General features: G+C 38.9%; 1 non-coding gene across 1 annotated transcript; it reads left to right on the top strand.

The window, feature by feature from the left end:
- Positions 1-2,244: 2,244 nt before the first annotated feature.
- On the top strand, positions 2,245-2,324 carry LOC121481703. Its single transcript, XR_005985373.1, has one exon. It is a non-coding gene; the product is annotated as a small nucleolar RNA U2-19 (small nucleolar RNA).
- The last annotated feature ends 3,698 nt before the right edge of the window (positions 2,325-6,022 follow it).

The raw sequence follows: 6,022 nt of genomic DNA, 5'->3' as shown, positions 1-6,022 counted from the left end.
TGTGATCCTCTCCAAAGGACACCGCCATTCCCAGCATGGTAAATAGGAAGGAAATGAAGGCAATTAGAGCTCTTTGGATGTAAATTTAAGTGTTGACTGAAAGGTTTTTTTCTTTCCAGATTCTGCTTTTGTAAACACAGCTCTCTCATGGAAGGGAACCTGGGAAGCTACCACAGCTCCATGACAAGTGGACAGGCCAACCATGGTGACCACATCTCCATGTGTGCATTGTAGTCATTTATAGACATGCACATGCACGCAGTAGCAACAAACACTCACTGCAGCTCCCACCAACAGGAAACCATTAGCAGCCAATAGGTAGAAGATGGGCTGGGGGAAGAACATTACTAATAGGTCAGCCTTTTGTTTGATGAACTCAGTCATTTATTTTTATTGATTATATTAGATGAAATTATCATCCTAATTTCTGTATGTTGTGCCACACACAAGCACTGTACACATACCTAAAGCACGCTGATTTCTATTGCTTATCAAATGAATAAGTTATTTTCTCAGTGTACATATCTGTATTAAAGATAAAAGAGTAGCATAAGTCTCCAACAGAGATCCAGAAGTCCATAAGCTAGGTCTTTTAATGTTCTCATTATTTTGAAATTTAAAAGAAAATCTTTCCCACTTGTAAAGTAAAATATATATATATATATATATATATATATATATATATATGCAAATATATATATATGCAAATTTTCTTATGTATGGAGCAACTGAACCCAAAACAAACTATGGACATCATCCCATGCAGCACCACTCAACTTACTCACATTTGCGTGGATTATGTTTCTCTCCCACAGGGTTACATGGCTTACAATGGGAATATAGCAAGAGGATTTCTGAACGATTTGAAACAAGGCACTTAGTATAACTTCAATAATTCTCACAAAGATATATATCCATTCCTGAGACGGTTTTCAGGTAGACTAGAAGGTAATTCATGTGAACAATGACTGTTCGGTCATTGAGTACTTGATATCATCCAGAACACTGTGCTAGGTACTAGGGGAATATCAGTGAGGCCAGACAGACACAACTCCTACCCTCAAGAGGCAAGAGGAAAACACAGCAAGTAGCTAAAGAATCATACATGTACTGCAAAATTTCAACTGTGCAAACGTTATGAATGAAAGAAGCAAAGTATTTTGAGAAACTTATAATATGTTAGGATGAAATAGACTTAATCATTTACATTGTTTGCCATGTGGCTTTGAAGTACTTCCTTCTTAAGTAAATGAAGTATGTTTCCTGTCCCCCTGATGTTGAGCTAGGCCCCATGACTTGCTCTCACCAGTGATACGTTCATGCAGAGGTTTTAAATGTATATGCAGGGTTTGCCTTGACCTCTAGTGTGTGTCTTAGCTAGGAAAAACATGTTCCAAGGAGGCACGGGTCCCAGCATAAGGAGACAAGTGTAATAGAGTAGACCCCAACCCACAGCCGTAAACCAATCCCAGCTGAACCCAGCAGAGCCATGGCCAACAATGCAGACCAGAACATAAATAAGAAACAAATGCTGCGTGTGGAAAGCCACTGATTTTGGAGTTGCTTATCCTGCAGAATTAGCATAGCAGAAACCTGACAGATGCAAATATACAATATCTACAACAGGTCCATTTGGGGGCCAGAAAAGGCACCCCAGGGATGTGACAATGGTACAGAATCTGGTAACTTTTATATTAAAATATCAAACCTCAATAAAATAATATCAGGATTTATTTTCATACTTCTGTGCCTTTCGATTTGATGCCTTTTGTTTGATTAGTCACAATCTTCAGGATCCTTGATCTTTTATTGTTTAATATTTGCTAAAATTGTACCTCAGCCTTTTATTGACCTGCAGAGCCTATTGTCATGAAGACAATATCCTAACAGACCTGTGACCAGGATACCAGCATATGTCTAGGCACCAGAAAAACTATTAGTCTATCATACCTTTTCCTTGAGGAGATTAGAATCTAAGGCAAAAATAGTACCCAGAGAATCACACAAATCAAGGCAAAATTCTAATGATGCTAAATGCTATGAGGGAGAGACACATTGAGTATAGACACATGTGCAGCCAAGGAGTATAAATGATGCAGACTTGGCTGATGGAAGCAGACCCCCAAAAAGAGACACAACTGGAAGAGACAGTGAGGTCTCTGAGATCAGAGTACCAAAACTAGAGGAATGTGACAAGAGAAGTAGAAGAGGTCTCCAGATGGAAGAATAAAAAAGACTGAAAGAAATCAATGATGAAAATAGCCAAATCTGAGCATCAGAAGACCTTCCAGTCTACCAGATACATCTTGCTTAAAAAAAAGAAAGAAAGAAAGAAAGAAAAAAAATTGAAAGAAGATTGGGAAGCATAGCAAGACCTAAGAGCACTGACACTGAGCAGCTTTGTGAGTGTGCTACACTTGTGCTCCTAACAGGTACAGTGGGGGGCCCTAGGCCTCCCAGGACACCAGGAAATGTGTTTTTGACAAGTATCCCCAGCATCAACTCCATGCCAGGCACATGGTAAGCATCCAACTATTTAAAACTTTAGATGGTTTTAAAGAATACAGGAGGAATTCCACCATCCCAAAAGGAATCACAGAGCCTGAGAACTGGAGAGAACAGGACATCACCAACATTCTCATTGGATAGATGTGGTAACTGCTCAGTCCACACAAGCACATAGGGACAAGCAAGGGACTAAATTTCAGAGTCTGGCCTCTGTGTTTAAGCCCATACATACATGATCCTCTGTTCAGGCCCAAGCCACACTGCTGTGACACGTATCCTATTTCAATGCAGATTTCTCAGTGCCACAGCCTGAGGGATGCAGGTTGTGCAGAGCACAGCTGGGTGGCATCATTCAGAATGCAAACAAACAATGCCTCCTAAGGTTGTTGAGTGCACCATCTAAACACCTGTACACAACAACTCAGAGATTATAGCTGTCCAAACAATACAGCTTCGTGATAGCCAACAGTCCAAGGAAATTGTGTGTATTCTGACTGTTCTGTTCCACTTTATAGGAGATTCTTTCTAAAGGGTAAAGGCACTGGTAAGCAGATAACCCCCAGGACTGGGGTTATCTGATTTCTTAGAAAAGCTTTATCTTGAACTTTTAAGCATGCCTATAATGCAGGTAGAATTTCCTTGTAAACAGAGAAAAACTATTGTAATCAACAAGCAAAAAAAAAATGTATTGAAAGAATAAAGGAGCTGGGATATTCATTGCCAGTCATTAACCTGATTTTCTAATGAATATGGCATTAGGCTTTCATTAACAATCATTTGTGTTTATGTTGAACAGTGGATGTATAATGAAGGTTGGTAAATGAAAGCAAAATTAAACCAGGGAATTTTGGACACTTATAAAGCAATTAACTTGTTTGGCAGTAATTACACATTGAAAGCTAAATCAAGTGCATTTAGAAAGCCACAAGAGTCGCCACATAAACCAGAGGTGCTTTGCTCTGAAATAATAGAAAAACCTCTCCTTCCAAAATGAAAGAGAAAAGCAAAAGTATGGTATAAATGACAAGCAACCCCCAGGTCTAATGAAAAGAAATACAGTTACAGCCAATATGTTAGGGAAGAGGCAAGTTACCAAAAAATAGGACAACTCAGCGAGAGAAGGAAGGAAGGAAGGAAGGAAGGAAGGAAGGAAGGAAGGAAGAAAGAAAGAAAGAAAGAAAGAAAGAAAGAAAGAAAGAAAGACTCAGCGAGAGAAGGAAGGAAGGAAGGAAGGAAGAAGGAAGAAAGAAAGAAAGAAAGAAAGAAAGAAAGAAAGAAAGAAAGAAAGAAAGAAGAAAGAGAAAGAAGAAGAAAGAAAGAGAAAGAAGAAAGAAAGAAAGAAAGAAGAAAGAAAGAGAAAGAAGAAGAAAGAAAGAAAGAAAGAAAGGAAGGAAGAAAAAGAAAGAAGAAAGAGAAAGAAGGAAAGAAAGAGAAAGAGAGAAAAAAGAAAGAAAAAGAAAAGGTTTTGCAACAAAATTATATGAAAACAGGTATGTGCTGGGGAGTTCAGGTTTTCTGTTTGTGACACAGGCACGCACATACATGACTCGTACACACGCACACACACATGCAGTCTACATACTTGAACAACCTCCTAGATGTGTGCAGAATAAACCCTGAATCCACAGTCAGGTTTTCCAACAGCCACCTCCTCTCAGTAGTTACCAAGGCTCTGGAACTGACAATTTTGCATCTCAATTCCCCCTAGTATCTGACGACAGTCCTTTATTTAATTTAACATTTGACATGAGAAGTCAGTCATTAAATGCATCCAGGGGAAAGAGGAGCCAAATGAGGGGTGACAAACCCCCAGAGAGGAATCAGTACTGAACCATGAGGAAGCAAAGGCAGTAACCTGGAGATTCCACGTGGCCACAACGCTCAGAACCAGGAACTTTGCTCCAAAAACATATTCCAAATCCAATGAAGCTAACAAGATGAATTTTTCTCAGCCTTTTCCGTCCTGCCAAAGTTAGACAAGATATACTACAGAGGTGCTGTTTGGTTTTTTTGCCTTTTTTTTTTTTCTTTCCTCGGCAGAGGAGCTAGTCTTCAGATGCACCCAAAGGTCTGAGCCAAAGGACAGAGCTTTCCAAACTGGAGACTCGATGTCTTCCTCCAAAAGATCTGAAGATTCATGAGCTCTTCCCATATGACAAATACATTCATAAGTAGGATTTATGGGTGCTTGAGGGTTAGTAACCAAAAGAAAGTTTCCCTGGGGGATCTGTAAAGGGCAGCTGGCTTTGTGGAAACATTTGCAAAGTGCTCAGGGATCAACTATGCTAAAAGCAAATACTTGCTTTGCCTGGGGATTGAAACAGAAAACTGAAATCTTCACATAGGTCATTTAACTACTACCAAAAAAAAAAGTGTTTGCCACGATGGAGTGTGTGCATTTCTTTTGAGAAATGTGGTCTTTTAAAAGATAAACATTTTAAATCTTAAAAAAGGATAAACCTTTTTTATTTCCAAGCAGAGGATCATTAAGACATTAATGATAAGACATTAAGCTGAAAAACTCATTTCTCACTTATTTGAAACCACTTTAAATATTTAGATTGTCTGCCTTGTTCTAATCTAATATGGAGCATTTTATTTGAGGCTTTCTTAGGTGCAAAATTACTTCCTGGTTTTGACCAAGACTTCATCAATATATCAGTGTACTATTTCATATCTTTGCAACAATTCTCATATTTTTTCCTGTGTCTTCATAGACACATATGTTTATGTAAAGGAAATTTGAGGAATACACTATTCTTGAAGGTAACTGCTACGATGCTGGGGCTTCTTACATTTTATTATCTATTCAAACCACTTTGGAAACTAGTTACAGTGCAGATCCTGACTCAGGAAGTGTAGAGTGGAGACTCAGACTCTGCTTAGAACAAGCACCTAGGAGATGTTGATATCCGCTCAGCAAGGTACTGGTCTACTCAGCTTTGTAGTAGGTAGCTGCAATTCCTAAGATCAGGACCAGAGGTAATAGAAGCCTTGGAAATAGGTCAGTTCCTCTCCAAGAAGAAACCTGGAAAGTGTAATGGACCAGAAATGAAGCAATAGAGGAATTAACACTTGTTAGAAATGAAATATGCAAGAAAATGGTTCAGTCCCCACCACTCCTTAATGCATGCTTCCCAGCTGCCAGAGCTTTTTTTTTTTTTTTTTTTAAACATTTCTCCAGTTGTTGAAATCTGGACAATTGAGTTCACCAAATAATTATCAAAATTCCATGCACTATGTTAAGCACCAAGGATGTAATCATAAATGAGGCATAACTCCCATAATTCTCCCCCAGTGTGGTTACAACACAGCAGAATAAAATCTATGATAAAAAGATGCTTTAAGATACCAGAGGAGCGCCTCAACCAGAGCTAAGGAAAAGAATGTTTATTCAAGTTAAAAATATCAGGGGCCCCTGGGAGGCTGAGTTGGCTAAGTGTGGACTCTTGATTTTGACTTAGGTCATGATCTCAGGATCATTAGATCAAGCCCCGCATCCGACTCTGTACTT

This window comes from Vulpes lagopus, chromosome 23 (assembly GCF_018345385.1).
Source record: "Vulpes lagopus strain Blue_001 chromosome 23, ASM1834538v1, whole genome shotgun sequence".
Taxonomy (NCBI): domain Eukaryota; kingdom Metazoa; phylum Chordata; class Mammalia; order Carnivora; family Canidae; genus Vulpes; species Vulpes lagopus.
The sequence above is the reverse complement of the archived record's forward strand: the minus strand, read 5'-3'. Positions and strand labels throughout refer to the sequence as shown.